The sequence below is a fragment of the Neopsephotus bourkii genome, unplaced genomic scaffold, assembly GCF_033783945.1.
Source record: "Neopsephotus bourkii isolate Nb327-2 ecotype Australia unplaced genomic scaffold, CSIRO-AGI_Nbou_v1 NB_1634, whole genome shotgun sequence".
NCBI lineage: Eukaryota > Metazoa > Chordata > Aves > Psittaciformes > Psittacidae > Neopsephotus > Neopsephotus bourkii.
The window spans coordinates 1,396,497-1,417,999 of NW_026902109.1; the positions used below are offsets into that span (position 1 = coordinate 1,396,497).

The 21,503-nt window shown below is 37.5% G+C and overlaps 1 protein-coding gene across 12 annotated transcripts in view; it reads right to left on the reverse strand.

The window, feature by feature from the left end:
- Window positions 1–21,503, reverse strand: part of PCDH15 (protocadherin related 15) — a 460,786-nt gene that overhangs the window by 388,890 nt on the left and 50,393 nt on the right. The gene's annotated exons all lie outside the window — the stretch shown is intronic.

Here is a 21,503-nt window from a genome sequence, read left to right on the forward strand (position 1 = left end):
TTGCAACTTATTTGTATGCCAACCTGCAGGCAGGCAATTAAGACAACTTCAAAATCGTGCTTAAACTAAGCTGCTGTTGCCACCAGCATTACTCCTCAGGTCTGATTTCTGAAAAAAAAACCCACAAACAAACAAACAAACAAACAAAACGAACAAACAAACAAAAACTTGCCCTTAGGGAGCAATATACTGGTACAGAGTGACAATGTTGTTTTACTGTGTCCCTCCTCTTCAGAAATCATTTGCTTTAACAAGAGATGATGAGTGCAAAAGCAATGCAGAAGGTGAGGTGAGAGAGCAATACTCCTGGAAAGCAAACACTGCTTTTAAATATATACTGGTTGATTTTAAAATCAACATTTCATAAAGTAGAACTGCACTTCATTAAACAAATCCAAAGTTCTTTCACACAGATATGGCACAAAATAAACTTAAAATTGGTCAGAGCTGCTGAAATCCCATAGCATAAATGAAATTATTTTCTAACAGAATAGTTAGCTACTGGGAACATTTGCTGCCTTTGTATACCCATTACTGCTTAATTACTGTCAGGCCACCACAGTTCCCAAAGTAACACCAGAAGGTAATTTATAACTCCAGTAAATGAATGTCTGCTACGTCAATAAGAAACATAACTGTTTGTCAGAAACTTGTTTTTAAATCAATAGATAACAGCCGGGAAAACAGCATGGTTGATACTGTTAGTTACTAAATTAATCATCTAGCATAATCTAATAATATTTAATAAAAGAAAGATTTAATTCTTATGGATGAGCGAAGAACTGGAAGAAAGATTCTTCTTGGTTACAGAGCTCTAGAACGGATGCGTATTATGGCATTAGTAGCTGCTTCATTACAAATTTGCTGCTGGGCAGACAGTCAACTGACAGAGGCAGAGATAGAGCACAGGCCTCCCAAATATTTCCAAGGAATCATTTCACTGCAATCACACAGACAAACAGAAGAAACAGAATGAGTGTTTCTTCAAGCCAGTGGTTTCCAATGACTTGAATCCCCCCCTTTGTGACAGTCTAAAATCCCCTGCATAAATAGTTTCCCACAGATATTTGCTTCAATAATTTTGCAATACAAAAGTAGTTTTTCCCTAGGGACAATGAAAGCTAACAAAACTTCAGAATTTCAGCATTTGTGAGCAAACTTGCCTATGAAAAAAAAAACCCAAACTCACAGTATTTTGAATGCTTGAGTAGCTTAAAACTAATTGATCTGCAAATGCTTTTCAGAACTACTTTCTCTGGTTCAGCTACTCTTCCATCTTACAGTAGGATACACCCCATTTCCTATCTGAAGTGAAATAACGTTAAGATTTGCTAAAAGCTAGAGGAGAATCAGAGAAAAGCTCCTCATCCATTTCTACTCAGATTCATCTACTTCAAAGCCCCAGGCTTCAGAGACAGCCTAGCATTTAACGAAAAAATGTCGTAATTTTGTTCCTCAGACGATTTTAAGAACATGTGATAAATCTGGAGAACAGCTTGCCAAATACATATTCTGAGAAGGAAGAAAAACATGCCATAAGTGGAACAAACTTCAGTAAACACATTAGTCATCTTCAAATTAGGGATTCTGAAACAAGAGCCACAAGGGACAGAGTCCTCCTCCCTACAGACTGAATCATTGCAGACTGGGTTTTGTGATCCATAAAGCCCATCAATGTTAAAAGCAAACTGACATGAAGCTCTAGATTCATTAGTACTTTAACAAAGTCTCCAATAAGATGGAATAAGCTCCCAGTATAAATAATAAAAGAGCACAAGCCTGCAACTGTCAGCCAAAATTGTTCAGTGTAGTTCTGGTGCATAATGCACTACTGTTTTAAATATACACATATATACATGCATACACACATGAGCCCTGGGAAAATTTGCATCATCAGAATGCCTCAATGCTCATTTTCAAGATCACTCATCATCTTGAAAACTAATACTCTTAGTGATCTGATCTGTATGATTTGAAATTTTAAAATTAGAATATCCAAACTCATAACATGATAGATAACAGCCAAGAATAGCTTTGAAAAGAACATTTGATCCAAGCAGTAAGACAGACAATTTTGAAATTGTGATTCTCTAAAAGCAAGTACAAGCATTTCTGAAACAGTTAACTCTGCATAATTTTACCAGTTAAGTCATCAGATTTCCTTCAAATTGTTCATTCTTTGTAACTGTTACGGTAGTAACACTGTCTCTTGTAATTCTAATTGCCCAGTTCCAAACTTCACTGTTTAATTCTCACTGTTAATGTACAAACATGTTTAGTTAAAAGTTTAAGCCTTGCAGTTTCATCTGATCATACAGGAAGTCACCGAAGTGTCAAAAGTAGAAGGTGTTACAGGCAAATTAGCTTTTAATTACTATACTTGGAACTAAAGTTATGATATGCAATTTAATTTTATGTTTTAATCAGTCTCTTAATATAGCATTTTAATCTCCAGAAGCATGCACTCATGTTTGGCAGGGTGCAATATAAGCCTCATCTAAGCTCTCCACATAAGTTGAAAACAAGCCCTGAATTTTAATCAACTCAAGAACAACAGGTCAAGCTAAGCTGGGCACTAGTGAGGGAAAATCCCAGAACTTTGCCTTACTTGAAAATAAAATTAATTGTCTCAAAAATAATATAAAATGACATTATAGAATAAAATCTTCATCACAGACAGCCTTTTTCAATGCTGGGGAGGGAGAGGAAGAGAAATGTTGCAACACTGTAATCTGCTTGGAAAACCATTTTCAGTGGGAAGTCCATGTCAGACATTCCACACGGGGAACAAGCCCTAATGTAGGATTCTGCCAGAGGTCAGCATGTAATACAAACAGAAAATATTAGCTGAAAACACATGTACAGACACAGACCATACTAACAGCAAAAAAAAAAAAAAAAAAAAAAAAAAAACCCCACACAAAAAAAAAAACCCAGAAAGTGCGATGCTCTGGCCTTGCTATTGGGCTACATTTATTACCTGTTCTTCCCAGGAGAGACATTTGCCACTGAGATTTCTTTTAACAAATCATATTTATAGCATCATAGAATAGTCAGTGTTGGAAAGGAACTCTAAGATTATCTAATTCCAACCCTCCTGCCGTGTGCAAGGATGCCTCACTCTAGACCCTGTTGTCCAAGGCTCTGTCCAGCCTGGCCTTGAACACTGCCAGGGATGGAACATTTACCACTTCTTTGGGCAACTTGTTCCAGTGCCTCACCATCCTCAAGGTAAAGAACTTCTTCCTTATATCTAACCTGAACTTCCCCTGTTTAATTTTAAACCCATCACTCTTTGTCCTATCAGTAAAGTCCCTGATAAAGTATCTCTCTCCAGCATCCCTGTAGGCCCCCTTAATAGTCAAAACACTGGAGAACAGTCTTTACTCAGAATTGTAGAGATGAAGAAATTGATTCACTTGCATCTCCACCTGTCCCCAACGAAACAGCTTCCTCTGCAGCCCAAGTACTTTCTTGTGTCTCTCATTTAAACACATAGTTGCACACTATTTAAAGTCTGCCACACAGTAGCAGGTAAATAACTCCAGCCTGACAGAAATTTCAGATGCACCAAACAAATCAAGAAATCCTACCACAAAGATATATACACAGTTCAACAATATATGTCAGCATAAACAAGAAACAAATGTTCAAGCATCTGAATTCCATGTGTCCAATATGCAGCAAGTTTTTCTACCGAAATGACTACTGTACAAAACTGAAGTTTTTAATAGTCAAGATGATTAAACAGGTTTTACTCCAGTGGCAACTTGCCTAAATTTGGAACTGATGGACCCAGAGCAACACAAAAAGAACCTGTAACATCATATCTCACAAGGTGCAAAAGCTCCTTTGCCTGAAAACTCAAGGCAAATTCAGATCTAGAGTGCTTGTTACTAACAAGCTTTCAGGGGGACAGAGACACCAGTGACATTTTTCTAATTTAAGTAAATTGAAAAGTAAATGTTCCATCTACACACATTGTATACAAAGCACCTGTCAACTAGGTGCTGCCTTCAGGCTCTTGACAGGATGCCAAAGTGGTCCATGGTGGCACACCTTCTGGGCACACAGTAAATAAAACTGTCAGAACAAGAAAAATGAATAATGGAGTATGAAAAAAAAAAAAAAAACAAAAACAAAAAATTGAACTTGCGCTGTACATCAGTTTAGGCTCTGGGGTAAGCTAAAATTACTTGGCTCTTACTACCCTAGAAACATCTAAATCACTGTCCAGTATGATTCTTATTCCAGGCTTAATCATCTGAACCAATTAAGAAAATGCAACTCGCTGGCTTTAATCTAAGCCACCACCACTCTGGTTCACTTGATACAGTAACACTGCTTTGAATCTTTAGACACAATGAGCAAAGAACAAGAGAAGCATTCAGAGAGCCCACTCAAAAATTTAGTATATCTTTCCTTGTCCCATGAAAAAAATGGAGATATAGGATCTAACATTTCTCTCCAATACCACATGCTGGTAAAATACTGCAAGCTTGCAACTTAATCACCTTGTTCAACAAAGTGAGAGTAAATAGAAACTAGGATTTGCTGGATTCTACAATATATGGTTATTAAAAAATCTAGAGTAGCAACAGTAAACAGTTCAGATTAATATTATTCATTCTGAGTTGGAAACACATTTCTACAGTTTCAAATTGCTAGGAATTTAAAACACCAGAGCTACCATTCAGGCATTCCTTAAGCAGCATGTAGATGTACACACTGCTCATCTTCTTTACTTGCAAATCTATTGCAGAGGTAAGTTAACACTGAATTACAGGCCTAAAAAGCTGAAACAAATGTCTCTTTTCTGCATTGATAATAATTTCCTACTAGATGTCTACAAGTAGTTTCTCCAAGCTAGTCATAAGCAATAAGGATTCACAGCTCCCATTTATCTTAATCTCTACATAGATAGCCAGTAGTTCTTAAAGAACTATCTTGCCCTTATGCAAGTTACAGTTTTAATCTTTTTTTCTTTTTTTTTAAAGATCAGATTCCCTTTACCTTCCCCATACAATGCTTATTCCATACCTACAGTCAACATTTCTCCTTAGTATATTTAATTTTGCCTTTTTTCTTCCTCCCTTCCTATTTACCCCACACCGGCAACTGCTACAGAACCAAGCACACTGAAACACTTAACTTTGATACAGTGAACTTCACTTGCCTTCTATCTAGCTCACTGATAGCACAGTAAAAATTCAGAGTTTAAAAGAAAAGTAAAAATAAAAATTAAGTCTTCATACTGCAAGGCAGGAACGCAACATTCATTTCATGAGTAACAAATACAGCCTTAGGGGACAGCCAGAGAAACAGTTATAAAATCTTAACCAGTGACAACCTTGGAGAGAGGCAGAGAGACACAATGTACAGATTTCCTTCGAGCAGCTATTGAATATTGTTGTCCAATGCACAGAAGTTTTTTGGCTGTTTTTTTTAGTTTTAGGGATTTTTTTAGTTCATTAACAAAGATTTGCAAAAGTAAATACCCTGCTTCTAAGCACTTTGTCTTGAATTCTGACCATGACACACTCCAAGAGCAGTGGAAAAGTCAACAATTCAGACATATCTCTATCTAGCCTCAAAGATATGGGAATAGAGATGCCAACTGCCACAGTTGATGATTACCTTTGAAAGTTAGACCTTTGCACAATTTTTATTGCTCTTTTCAAAAGTTGATGATTCAGAAAGAACTGTCAGGAAAGACTGGACAGTCAGCACATGTGGCTTTTCTTATTTTCATGATAAAGGTTGGTGGTAATCATATTTGTAACAGCGTGACCAGGTCCTTTCCCAGGAATGAATATCACATCACCCTTTCTGGCCATGCTCTGTAACATTCAATATATATTCAACCATCCAGTGGCAAGAAAAACTGCAAAGCAGTTTTCAGAAGGCAGCAAAATCCATCCATTTTACTTGTAATTCTGGTAGCACTTCATGCACAAGTACACAAGCGAAAACAGCCAAGTAAGGTTCAAACAAGTGTGGGCAAAGAAGAAAAAATGAGTAGCTTCATTTGAGACATATCAGCCTTCTGAGGCCTCTTTTCAGTTGGAGAGAATTGTCCTGCCAGCAGCAGTGACCACAGGGACACAATCTCCAGACATTTAACCTAGTCCCACCTAATTAGGTCTGATCATGGTGATCTGTGTGGCCTTCACACTTGATTTCTGTGGCAAATAGCAGTTATGAATTAAGGTGAAGACCATGAAGCCCAACAAACCTCAGGTGAGTTACTAGGCAAGACAGGTACTTTTAAGTACATTCCTCCACTGCTCTGTGCAGGACAACTGTGTTGACCACTGAAACTTTAACCACCAAAACAGGATGTGCACAGCCTCTCCCTCAGACTGACAGAAAATAGCAGTGCTGGACTTGGCTGATTGTAAGCCTTTATGTGCAGAATGCTGCTTCAGTGGAGAAAAAGGAATTAAAACCTATAGCCATTAAGAGAAAAATGCGTATCTCCTCTCTGTCCTCCACTAGAATCACTAACCATGTACTACCTCAAACTTTTCCTTACATGGAATTGGCTTTAGGCCAAATGACTCCTTTACTGTCTCTTTCAGAAAGTTTTTGCCATAAGTTCTGCTGTAACTCAGAGTGAGACGTGCAGCGGTGAGTGTCTGTGTTGTGCCACATAGTAGGCCAAAATCTTCCTTTTTGCTTGTTAATATTGTAAAAAGAGGCTTCTATTTTAACTTTTTTATACTGGTAACCAAGTACTAAGGAAGTTCCCATTAAAAGTTTCATGGTTTCTGATTAATGGTTACCTGCAGATATCAAAGAACTGTTGTAGCTTTAATTAGAACATTACCATAGTGAGGCTGGTGTTACTTTGGGCTTTCCGACACCTCTCAGAACTTGAAGTATATTAATGTAAATTCCACCAGGAAAAAAACCCAGAACATTCTTCATTGTCTTTTTCCCGATAAGCTTTCAAGTTTTGATTTGGTTATACCAAGATAGCCCAATTCTTCCATTGAAGATTCAGATGAATTCTACAGTTTGTTTTTTTCAAATAAGCTAACATGTAAGAGGAACAAACCACTTGTAGTTGATGACTGTATGCTTTTAGAGAGATATTTGTAATAATGTATGTCAAGAGTAGGATGAATGGCCTTCAGTAACTTAGTTAACAAAATTCATTTAGTGTCCTTTCTGAGCAACGATGAAACAAATACTAGACTGATCTTGGAAAACTGTTCATAATCTACTCTTAAAAATTCATGCAACATTATTTTAGAAAGATGCTTAACTAATAAACATTCAAAAGTAAAAAAAATAAACAAAACAAAAAAACCAAACAACAACCTACAGAAACCACTACCGTGACCATGTATTATCCAAATAGTGTGTTGCTTTTCCCCTTTAAATCAAGACTCAATTTACAATTCAATATGGCATTCGATTAATCAGTTCCCTAGTGTCCTACCTAAAGGCCAGAACAGAAGCAAGCCAACACACACTATACAATTGCATTTTCCAAAACAAATCACCTTTTAAAACTCTTCTTACATACACTGCTCTCTGCCACCACAGAAAAGAAATGAACTTTTTTGCAAGCATGGCTAAGGATGCAGCACTACTGAACATGGATGGCTCAGAGAAGCTAAACAGTGGTCGTATGGAAATTCTGCAGCTACCAGAAGCAAATCCTTTGACAAGTCACTATGAAAATACTTTTAAAACTTGCATCCTCATATCATTTCTGTCAGGGCACTAACAGGCCTCACTGCTCCTGATCAAGCTCATCTGCGCTTCCCCACCACGCCCAGGCCCTCAGCCTTACTGCTGCAATGCTGTAGGATGCGAGTCTCCAACCCTGCCAGATGTGTTGAACCCCACCTGATCCAGGACATGCCCCATCCCCGTAGAGGTGCCCGATCTGGCCTCATGGCTGTCCCCTTCCCTGGCTGGGGCACTGGGACAGACTGGCTGGCAAGGCCCTGCCCTTCAGGCCTTACTTACCCCCTCGCTTCCCAGCAGCAGACAACTGCTGGCTCTCACACCACCCTGAGTTTAATTTCTCATCTTCATGTCTTTTTGCCTCATAAAATTAAACTCCACACACCATCAGCCCCACCCTGAAAGAATATAATTTAAAAAAAAATCCAAAACCTGTTGCTACTAGGATTAAAACTCTAGTACTAAACAAGCACATGACATTAAATCAACTTCCTTATCCTATACTTCCAGGTACAACAACCAGAAGCACCTTCCTGAACCTATCAAAAGCCAATAAGCAAATGTTTATTTTACACTGGGCCCTCTCCCATGAGCCTCACATTTTAATACCTCACAGAACATTTGCTCCCATCATGCATAACATAGGCAATTTTACGTACCTACGCAATGCCGACAGTAATGCCAACTAGCTCTGATTCAAGTGTGAGATATTCTTAACTAGAAATATTTTAAAAACAAGTTTAAAGTGACAGGAAATTTATAACATCATTTGCTAATGTATTTAAATGGTTGATTACTTTCAGTAAAATATTTACAGCCTGTTTACAGTTTGAACTTTAACAATTTTGACTTCCAAGCATTATATTTTGTTATACATTGACTACAAGAATAAAGGCCCTTTAGCACTAAAAACTCTTTCCAAATAAAAATAATTTATTTTTAATAGATCTTGCCTTTATTAGAAGTACTAGCATCAGAACAGAATTTACCGAAGTCCAGGAAATATATTTGCACTTCTTGTTTTGGTATTTTGGTTCAGTCTGCAATAGAACCCAGTTCCAATTCCCTGCCCCGCTCACAGTTTACATGCTGCTACATACAGAGATGGCAATATAACTTCATTATACAAATGCTGCCTGAGCCAAAACCCCCTCAACACAAGGCAGTGGGTACAGAGGTGCTTTGTCTCTTTTTTGTTTTTCTTTTTTATTGTGTCAAGCACATAGCATTTATTTTTAAAGCTTTAGGGTTAAAATATAATTTTATCTCTGTTTTAAACTTCAGAGACTGTAAATAAGACCAACAAAACTGTGAAAGTGACAGGGAGCTTCCAACATGCAATTTGCCTGCTCCATCTGGTTCTTTGCCCTTTTCATATGCACAAACCGTCTAATTTAGATGGCCCAGTTTCCACTTTTTCCTCATCTCAACAGACTGATGAGGAGTTTGACAAACAAGGGTTGCAACAAAAACACTCAATCTTCCTAATTATTTGAATTTTACAATATACTTCACCGGGAGGACATTTAAAAAAACCTGAAATACTTCAGACATTGCCACCAGAGCTGCTTGAAACTGGCCCAAGCAGATAAATTACAGGCAATCAGTGATTATAACCAGCCAGTTTGCACTTCCAAGTCATAAAAGCTAGGTTCCCCCTACTTCCATTAGATGTTACCAAGAGAGGCTGTAAAGGCAACCAGAATTCAGCTCTTCAGTAATTATAGTCCAGGAGTCAACAGAAATAAAGTGGTTAAGGTTGATTTGTGGGAGAGGTAAGGGGTAGAAAACCAATGCACAATTTTAAGCAGTAGCTTGTAATGCAAGCTAAAAGTAAAACTACTGTTAGCTTTTATACAGGGATCCACAGTGAAGCCATAGAAAGATGATACAATTTCCTCTGGCATCAAAGCTTTAGGTCATCAAAATGAACTCGTAGTTTATTTGTCTCCCACCAGAGCTTTGAAGGAACACGAATGTTCCTTGTCCATTTGGAGACACAGAACTTACACTCTGACTGGCTAAAACAAAATGGAGCAAAGAGCAATGCACAGAACAGGAGAGAACAACAGGCTACTCTGTTGATTTGCAAGGCAATAGATAGAGAACCAAAATATCATCCAGACTCTGCCTTGCCCCACAAGAGCCACCAAGGTGCAGCTGAAGACACAAGGTGCTGAAGAAGGAGTTGCTCAATTTGGAAAGTATCATGAACACTGCAGGAAGATAGGAATGCTAGTGGGGGAAAACCAAAATTCCAGGAAACAAAAAACCATACCAACCTTTGACACAGACAAAGAGAAAAGCAAGGGGAAATGTCCTCTCAGCAGCTGTAATCCACTGCTGAAGACTCACAGCTTTTTTTTACATATTTCAGCTAATACACTGTTACTGTGTATTTAGTAACTAATCAAAATGCACAAATTTGCTTCAGACACACACCAGACTACAGGTGCAAATACTTCATCACAAAACGTGTGTCCAGGAGCATTTTCACGGAAACTGGTTCAGCCTATGTCCTTAGTTCAGTTATATGAATTGTAGATGTCTGTTACTATGATCCAGTTTTGCCCAGATACATACAGAATAGCAAAACCCATACAAACAAGCTCCCAAGAGAGGGGAAACATCCTATGTGTTTTAATTCTGAATCTCAAAGCACAACACTGGGGGGGGGGGGGGGGCCCCCCGAAGAACGGGAAAGGAACACACAGAAATAAAACAGTCATATTCAGTATAAATTCAGAAGTTGGATGCTTGAAAGAGGCAGGTGGGGTGGGGGAGAAACACAACAAAACTGAAAACAAAAACACAACCAAACAAAAGGTTTCTTTTCATAAAGAGGAAACAATTCTGAATATCCAGGGGTCTGTACTGAAAACAAGCTGTTTTATGGGTTTCCATGACACTAAGAAACCCAAAGTGATAGGTACAAGAGAAGAGATGAATGCTAGGCAAATAACAAGGTTGTGTTTTCTCTATTTGTTTTTTGTGGCTTTGCAATCATTCACGTAATTCCTCACCTTGTGGAATAAACAGAATTTTCTACATCAAACCTTCTACTCAAGTTGGTCAATCTCAATTCCCTTGCCCTGGAGGTACAGAAATCAAACAAACTGCTGCAGAAGTATCCTGAAATCTGGGTTCCTATTGTAATGGTATATTCGTCACCAAGGTGCAAGAATCTTGAGGAAGAGGAGTATCAGAAAAAGGGAAGACAACTCTCCTGGTGAGCACTAACTAGTGAGGACAGCACGAAGATAGCTCAACTTCAGAGAAAATAGCACCATCACACAATGCTAAGGGACTTCAAGGTAATTTAGGCTGAGTGCATTTCCAGTTAAGCAGGTTATGAATGTAAACAACCAAACACTGTCACAAACACGCCAAATCAAACCCAAAGGCAGCAAGAAAACTAAACCCACTGAAATTAATACGCTTGTTGCCAGGAACCTGTCTGCCTCACAAAAACTTACATGTATATATTAATTGTAAACAGTATATTTTGCACTTCAAAGATGTGACAATGACACTATTTTTCAGGTCATAGATGCTCTTGTATCTTGACTAAGGTAAACACTCATTAGGGCAGCTACATGGAAATACTCTCCCCTGCCCAAAGTTTTCAACTGGACTGCAAGAAAATGTACACATACATAGTACCAAGAACCAGACATAAACAGAAAACCATGTAAAAGGATAGTCCCTTTCATTTAGTCTCCAGGTTCAAACACTTCCCCCTTGCCATGCATCTTCTATATTTCTCCATTTTGCTATCATAAGAATCATCAAGAGGTGAGACTATTCATATGGCATTTTTGACTGGCAAAACTCAAAGAAACTAAGCTTTCTTTTGGCAGAAAATGTCTGTGGATTTTAGATGTTCAGATTACAGACCATATCTGAAGATCTCTTTAAATAATCATAGCTCTAAAACTTTCATGTTTAGATTAGTTCAGTTTTTCCCATCTACAAAAATAAGAGCTTCAAAAGTATGAATTCTCCCTCACTATATTTGCAAGTACCACTATGTGTAATATATCACATTAACTGAAAATATGATGTATGAAGCATCTGATGTGTTGAGTTCTGTAATTAAATGTGAAGTATTCATATCTGCTTTGTATTATCGCAGCCAGCTAAGAACAGAGTTACAGAAGAGGAACAGATCTTATCTTCTTAACAAACAATCCATGAAACTATTGCCCTTCTAGAAGGGATGTGCTTTTGATGAACAGAAAAAAGAATCACTTCCTGGACAAGGTCTCTTACGCTGCCATATGTATATTATGTACTTGCTCACTCCAAGCATTATCACTGGTTAATTAGTGTATTATCTACAGGAAAAACAAAGAAGCCCCCTTCCTAAGAAACATCTCTTAGGAGTGTGGGTTATACATTTTCTTTAATGAAAATGAGTAAAAGTTTGGACTTCTCCATCTGTCTCTGTGCCTTCCTTTGTGCAGTAAACAAAACCAGACAAGCCTCAAAAAATAAAAACAAAACAACCAACCAAATTGTCTCTTTTGTCACACATATGTAATATGGTAAATGAATGTGGATTAGTCTGAGGTTAATGTACATACTTCTGCATTGGTGGACAGCTGCTTTTTCAAGGGATGGCATTTCTGAAAAATAATTCTCATTCTTTTTCCTCCCCTACTCTTTTTCTCCTGTTCACAAAAGTCACCTTACTGGGAAAGTTCACAAGAGCCTTAAGGCAAGACTGCCTTAAGTTTTTGGGATCAAGGAAGACAGATCCACATTACCCAGGGCAGTAATGGAATCAGACTTATAAACCAACTGCAGTCTGAGATCTAAGGCAGGAAGCAACTACACATCTGGGAGCTCACAGAAGCACAAGAACCTCGGTAAGAGGTAAGTGAAGTAACACAAAGACATAGGCTGAAAAAAGGAACAAACAACAACAACAAAAGGTATTTTAGTTCTGCCTTTTCTAGAGCAGTACCTTATTTTCACAGGAAAGAAGATCCAAACAACAAATCCTAGTTGGCACTGATAGACAGTTTGAACTATTACTATTATTACTTTAACCTAGTTGCATGAGATTTAAATTAGCAGATCCAATTAGCTTTACACAAAATAAGATCAAGACAACTATTGTATTTCCTTTTCACAATGCATTATTCTTAGTAATACAAAAAACTCAGCCCACTGGTTAAAATAACAGTATTTGAAAGGGGACTTGTTTGTTTCTGAAGTTTGGATTTTTTTAAGGCAAATTATGATACCTCTCAAAGATACTAATTAGTTTTTTGAGACTGCTGGGGGGCAGGGGGCAAACCATGCACAAATCCCATTTATATGCCTCCGGTTTTCAAATTTCATTCTGCCCTGTTTGCCTGAAGTTGACATGGTGAGACCTAAGCTCTTGCTTTCACACTCCTGCCTCAGTGAAGGTCTGACCCAGCCAGTTTCCAGCTCTTCTGCTGATGTGGTGCACCCTACAGTTCCAAAGCTACTGCCAGGAAGCAGTGGAGCAATTAAAAGTGAGGAAAACAGACACCTGGGGAAATATTAGGCAATGAGGAAGCTCACTGAGAAACACAAGAGACAAGTGCCCACACATGTTGAAGAAATGATCAGCAGAGGAGCTCTTCAGCTACAGGTGTGTCCTTATCCCTGTGAAAAAGCAACACTTGAGCTCCAGGGAGCTTGGCAGCCACAGACTGTACTCTGCATTGTCTCCAGAATAGGATGAAAAACAATCTTTTGAGGGCATCTAAGAATATGCTGTTATTAATATCATTCCATCTAGCTACCACATTTTAATATGTCATTAAAAAATGCTCAGAAGGAAAGGACCATCAAGGATTTTGGGGTTTGTGTCTTTAAAGAACAGTGTAAAACAAAACTAGCATAGTAAAAATCCCAGCTACTTGAAGCCAGGGGTTAAACATATCAAGCTGCCCATCTGCTAACTTTGACAATATTTATGCTACTGCAAGAATACTAAGTAAAAGGTAAACAATAAAAATACATGATAACTGGAAACCAATACCTTGAAGTACAATCTAAAAAAAAAAAAAAGGCTAAACATCTGTTCAGTAAATTTAAAGTCCTTTTCAAAACTCTTATTAATATGACTGATAAAATTTAGCTACAACAAAGCAATAATTATAGCACAAAATTGGAAAATACAGGTTTTGTTTGAAAATATACCCACACTTAGGAAGCTCACAAGAGCAAAATAACTCCCAACAAGAATATTATTTCTGAATTAATATATTGGTTTGGTTTTTTTTATATGCATGGCATATTCAGGCTAACGTTTATGACACCTGAAGATAAAACCAGGTCTATCAACTACTCAATACAGTGTATTGAGAGTCTGCTTAGACCACAAATTAATCTTTTGGTGGATGATGATAAACCAGCAGACTGTACAACGTAAAAATTGTCAAGTATTTTTTCACTTTCAAAATGAAGTAGTCAAGCAAAAACCCATCCCAACTTCAGCTGCCCACAACATTCCAGAGACCACAGACAAAGCTGGGAACAAACAATGCTATTGCCTACTCCACTTACAGGCATAGCTTTGTGCTCTTATCACAACATTGTTGTAAGTTATAAACATACATATGCGTATGCTATACTGAACAGATTGCATTTCCTTCAGAATGTAATACAGTATTTTAGACAAAGTATATATATCAATTTCCTGGTATTACCTTGTCATCTCTTGCTAGTCATATTGACAGTTGCAGGTTTGAAACATTTCCTACTTACAGGAAACATTTTGATGTGAGTTTATGCATATATTATCTAAGACTCACCTAATTACCTACATAAATCCTTGCAACTCTCTCCTTCAATAAACACATGTTTTTAGCAGTCTCCTATAGCGTTCTTTGAGAAAACTTGAGAACTATCCTGCTGAACTACATTGCCATACTTTTGGGTAATTGATACATATACAGATTGCACAAACATGTATATGCTACTATTTCTGAAGGGTTTGGCATTTCTAAATGACATTCAGTTGACACTATCACAGATATAAAAATTAAAAGCTCTAAGAGGGTTTTATTACAGAAACTAGTAAACTAGCAACTGACACATTTCTTATTGGTACCACTGTTTCCTCTTTTTTTTCCAGTTCTTTAGGCAATGTTTATAAATTCTAAATGCAAATTAAGCTGAGCTGTGATACCATCTTTACATTTATATATGAAAGACTGACTACTAAATGCTGGAATAACAACTAATACAGCACATTTTAAGAGCTATATGCAAATAATGTCGTACCTACATTCCAAAAACTCTGAGCAATTCCAACTCAGGTGCTTCAAACTTCACTAAAAAAAAAATAAAAAAAATCACATTCCCCAATTTTCTCATGCACACCTATGGAATCAAAAGCCAAAAATCTCTTTTTAAATGCTACCACTTCTTTCTACCCTCCTGCCCACTACAGTCTTCAGCAAACCTCCCACTTCACCAGAAACAAAACCTTTCAGGGGTTTTTTGTAGTTTTATTGTTGTTTGTCTTTGTTTTTGGTGTTTTGTTTTTTTTTTGGTGGTGGTTTTTTTGGTGGGTTTTTTTTTTGTTCATTTGTTTGTTTGTTTGTTTAAAAAAAAATTACATTTCCTTACTGCAGCAGGAATTCAGATTTTCCATTTTCTGATTCTGTCTTTAAGAGGCTTTCTTTCAGTGCTGAAGATGTCCAAGCTTTTTCTCCCTTTTCAATGCTAAATAGGCAGCCCTATCAAGACTTACACACCACACATGAGGGGAGCTGTTTTTTTGGAGGGAGGGGCTAGGGGAGTGTAACCACCACAGATGCATATTGTTCCCCCATTTCAGGTATTTAGACCATATTCAAATCACAGGTGCTGCTATCTTCTCACATGGCTTAGCAGGTTTGTCTCCAAGGGATACAAACCTCCCCTTCAGGTTTGCTTATTCACTGGTCAGTCCCTTCCTAGGAGCCACTGGAGAGTCAGTATTGTCTTTGCTACAAGGCAATTATAATTTCTGCACACAACCAAATGGCTCTAGATTTAATATGGTTGAGAAGCAACTATGCTTGTAGTATGAAGTATGGATTTTGGTTTTCTTTTTTTTTTCTATTTTTTATTTTTTTTTAATAAACTTATCAACTTCTAAAAAAAATGTTAAACCTGCAGAAATTGATCAAGAAAATTTGATTAAGAACCAAAAGAATCAACCATCAGGAGACAAAAAGAAGTTGTCTGTCCGGAAAAAGGAGGGATGTCTGTGAGACAAAAAACTTTAATGTTGCTTCAGCAGCATTAAAAAGCATGGAGGGCAACTTTACCTTTATAATCACTCTCTGGCTTGTCCCCACCATCTTTTAAACCATCTTGGTGGTTTTAGGAAACATTTAAATTTTCAAGATTAATTCACTCATAAGCACATCACCCCATCTTCCTTTTCATTCCCACATAAAGTCCAAGATCTTCGAGTGCTTGAAGTGAAGCCTTAGTACACCTTTGTATATGGCTCCTATTTCATCTCAGACACTGGGGCAGAAGGATAAGGGAACAATCTTTACCTTTCCCCTCAGTCATACTTACTATTACTATAGAGAAAAGCCCAAATATTGCCTGTTTGGCTCTCTTGTGTATTCCTGCCCTAATCCATGCTTGAAACCACTGCCAGAGTTCAGTAGATGAATTCTTCTGCCAGCAAAGCTCAGTGGAAAGTGTACAAAGCAATTTTATCTGAATTTCCCAAATACACCTATATAATATCCATGCAGCAGTTTACAGTTTTCTTAGCTAACTGCTGCTGAGGTTTTCATGGGAATCAGGTCCCTTCTCTAAAAACACTCCTGGAACTTTTAGATTCTCATGAAAACACTGATACTCGCTTTATTGGCGTTTCAGGGTAATCAAACATTAGAAACCATTAGAAGTAGCTGGTGGACCTAAAAAGCTCACAAACCAAAGAAGAGCACCAGAAGAGTCCTTACCAGAACCTCCAGGTATTTTGGATTTTATTTCGAATTTGTCAGTGCACGACTTACAACTGTTGAGTTTTCCAGAGGCTAAAAATTCTGCCAAACATACAAGACTACAAAGCAGGCTTGGCAGACTGTAAATGCCCAAACTATAAATCTTGAAAACCTGTAATTTCTTACTAGCCTTTGAGAATTAATGGGATTATGAAATGCAATATGTCAAGAATGAGAAAAGTTTAAGCCTGATTAAGCAATATTACCAATGCTGCTCTAAAGACTAAACCTGCCTGTGGTACAGTCCTCCTAGAAGGAGTCATAATAACCTGTCAAATGTCTGTAATTTAAAAAATGCTCCAAATTTAAAATCTTAAAATTAACAATACTTACAAATAATCCACTGCTAAATGCAACTGCTTAAGGTCAGATCGATAAAGAAAAACTGAAGGTGACATTTTGTGATGAAAACTGACAGTCTCAAAGACGATGGATTATGAGGCACAATTTATATTATAATCAACTAGTCATGATATAGGAATGCAGTCAAAAAAAAAATCTGATCGTTTGCAAAGGTAATATTAGGAGTGAAATTAATGGCACTACATTGATTTGGCTCACTTACAGCATCAAAGCACTTTGCAGCAATGACTCCAATAATCAAACTGGAAATAGCTGAGCAGCAGCTGAAGCTCAACATTGAGCCACCAGACTGCGTCTAATACAGCTGGTGAAGCTTCACTACTTGCCTATCTTCAGGAACTGCCCCAAGGCTTTGCAAATAAGTTTTCACAGATAATTACAACCAAAATAGCCCCAGGCACAGAAAACAGACAGTGACCTCAGAGACATCCCCAGGGCACTGCCGCTGGTGTTACCCTCAGTAACTAGAAATAACTCAAATGGTAAGGGAGCTGATCTCCTTTACCCAATTTTTCAAGTCTTGTACTAATGACAGGCTGCAAAGGGACCCTGTGGACAAAAGAATCCTAAAATTTACCAACCACCTACTGTAAACACTCCATGGAACATGCAGCCATCCTTCACGTATGTTCATCCCTCTTGAAAAGTGATCATTGAACATCCAGCCCAAAATTAGTAGGTATTTAACTGATCAGTGGTCTCAGAAACCCAAAACCAAAAACATGCTTTCATGCCCCTAGATCTTTAACAAAAATCACTGACAAAACAGGATTTACTGAAATACCTGTTTCATATATGGCATCAACACCTGACCCAAAAAGCCCAACAAACACACCGAATCAAACCAGTAACAGAACACATTAAACCATTTCACTTGATATCGATAGGTTGGGTAAAAGATCTTTAGAAGATGTGAAGCATTCTCATTTCAAAAGGCCTTTTACATGTAAACTCCACTGTCTGAGAAAACAAGAAGTGAGCTGGCTTTCATGACCCTAGTGTGCAGAGCAGGGGAAAGATGGCTTTTTGTGCTACTGTTTGAATACTAATCACAATTAGGGGGAAGATGAGTGCATCTTTACCCAGTGTGAGGATTCACAACTGCAGGCATGGTATGTGATCAGCAACTGTGATATACTGCACTTAAAGCAGCACTCATTTTTTGAAATAAAGACAAAACACCACCACAACAACAACAACAAAAAAAACCAAACAACAAACCTTAAAAAAATGCTTAATGCAAATTTGAATTAAGTAACAGAAGGAAGGAGCTTTTGTGCTGGAATTTAAATATTACATTACTATGAATGTAGCCAACTCACATGTAGAAACCTGGAGGTATGACTAGCTAACAGACCACTACAGCAGACTCCAGAGGTAGAACCAGTAACACAGGTAGATGGTACAGGAGACATGCAGTGCTTAATTGGAAGTGCAATTTGCGCTCAAAGCAAGCCATGAAAAATAGCTTTGCTATAAATACATGTCTACTGTATATTGCACGAACTGCACACAGCACTGAAATCCCGATAGGAAGCAATAGCTGTTTTTTAGGCTTAACACCATCTCAGGGAGAGAACTTGGGCTGTGCAGAGCAAAGGGAAGAGAGGGGAAGGCAAGATAAAGAGGTAGGTAGCATCAGTGTTGCTGTCCTTACTGTACCCTTCTCTCATTTTCATCTTGGGGGAGAGGGTGAGAAGGGGCAGATTAAGTTCACCAACCTGATTTTCATGCAAAAGCAAAACCCACATGGAACAGGAAAGAACAAAAGACAGCATTAAAGAACAGAAGCATTTCTAAATGAGCTTCTCTCAGATTGCTGTATAAACTTAACAGGTATATAACAAGGATTTAACAACCTGCTTCTTCCACTCTGAGTCACAAACCTACTTGGGAACGTCCATATGGATTTACACTGTAACTTCATGTACATAAAGAGCATAGTTCTTTCCACAATACGTATTTCCTTAAAAATCCATCAAAGTTTCTTAGAAGCCACAGGGCATGAAAATGCAATGGGAATATCTGAAAGCAGGTCACGAGATTACAGAACATATTTTTCTAGGCAGGAAAACAAGGTTCTATTTGAAAGGAATCACCAAGCTGTAAGATAAAATGATTTCTGATCTAATTTAAAGGATTACTTAAAAACCTAATAATCTCCAACTATAGTTAGATAAATGGTATACTCAGATTGATTAAGCTTGTCATTTACAGCAAGAGTACACATTCCTCTTATCTATAGAAAGAGAAAAACAAGAATGTTCGACTCCAACGTTCTTCCACTGAGAAACACCAGTTAGTCAAAGCTAAACAGCCTATGGGAGGTGCATTTTTAACACATGGATACTATTAAAGTACTTTAAATTTGCCTTAAAAGGGGTTTTTGCAAAGCACTGATTTATCTTCCTTGTAAAAAAAACTCTCTCTTTTCCAACCCCCAGTTCTAACTAGCACTGTTTTCCCATCCCACACGTACAGCCAGGCTGAAAGCATGACTTGCTGCTACAGGTTATTGCTTCAAGAAGATATTGCCTAGCTGCATCTCATTCATCAGCGTGTCTTGCTAATTTAAGGAGCAAGCAAGCAACTGTGGGAACAACAACAAATGAAAGCTATCCACTTAACTGTCACCTTGACCGATTCCAGTTTCCACTCATCTCTTACCACCTCAAATATTCTCATCTTCCCCAGACACTTCCTCAGAAATACAAATGCTGAATCCTCCTGTGAGCTGCCTGCAGGAGTGTTGTCATCCTCGGCAGCTTTGGAGAAGGAAAGCAGTGAAGGAAAAAAAAAGTAAGCACTTTACTACCAGTAATCATCGCAATGCATGCACATATTCCACGGAACCATCATCATAATATGCATTATTTTAATAAAAAATCTGAAAATAACTAAAAATATATTTAAAAAAATACTTTCAGCCTGTATAAGTTGTGGAATTTGTGGCACTTGTAAATATCCATGTATGTGACTCTAGTCTATTTCTTTAACAATCAGGAAAGTTCTGTGATGAAACCACCACAAAAACATTGCAGATGTGTATAAAATTTATTTGTCCAGTTGAAATTTCAGATGCATAACTCAAACTCCATCAGCAAGAAGTAAGGAAGCATTTTCATTCCTCTGAAGGATGGAGTATTTAGTTTCATGTTACAAATCCTTAAGAATCCAAAAAGAAGTAGTAGTAATGTATCAAAAATGCTGAGATGCAAGAGAAAGAATCATACCACAAGTTATATTAGCACTGCTCAGAGATCGGATAAAAAAAGATAGTATGGTAGGACAAAGAAGCCGTTAACATATGCTTAATGCCATTAAAGATTGAGAAAATGTGCTCTCAAAGGGAAGGATGCTATTCCTATTGAAGGTCCATATTGAAAATCTAGGATCAGCAACCTGTAGTTACTCATCAACTTTTTAATTTATTGGTACTGAAAACAATTGCACAGGGCTCCTTGAAAAATAAGACATGCCCAGTCACATCTGCCCTGGATGAGTGTGATTCTTCAATTTGCTTGTTTGTTTTTACAAAACATCAACAGCTGCAATAACAAAAGGTTACTTTGGGAGCAATGCCTTATCTCTCAAGTACAGTAAGTCAAATGATCCACAGTAGTGTAATAGCTTTGAAACACTCATGGGGCCAGTCACTTTTCCTAAACCTATCTTTTAAACAAATGAAACACTCAGCCTCCTCCCCCTTTCTAAAATCTTAAAAAAACCTTAAGCATAATAGATGCAGCAAAAAGACTGCAAGAATTAGAATATTTATTACAGAAAAACCCCTATATTTCAAGATGCATATTGTAAGATAAAATTTTAAATAATGTTATAATATGCTAATAATTTATGTTAATGTAAAACATCTGAGCAAAAAACTCTGCATCCCTTGTCTACAATTACTTATGAAATACTATCATCGGTATAAGAAAGCTAGGGTATTGTTCTTAAATTTAGTTGGCCTCTCAAACTTTTATGTCTTTTTATTTTTTTCTACTTAATGATTCTTTGATGTTAGTAACTGAACAAAAGGGCATTTTTTTTTTTTTTAAGAAATGCCAATAATTGCTCACAAACTATTTTCCAGATAGTAACAGATGTTATGCTACCTCCTTTAACCAACATTTTGCAAGAAATACAGTTTTCCTGGAATTTTATAGGGCTTATTAGTACCAATATGCAGAATGCAACCCTTTCATAACTATTGCCCTTCTCTTCATGTACAGCTCTCCAAGAAAACACGGATCAAAAACATACCAGATCCTTTTTCTCAGGCTGTAGCTTCATGACAAAACTTAGTCATACCTAACAGAAACTAAAGACCTTCTGAAAAAGCAAGCACACCAAGGCCATGGGAAATGCAGTATGTATGTCCGGTACTTGCACTGTCACCTACAGGCCAAGGTAATCTTCATCAATCCACTGTTTCAT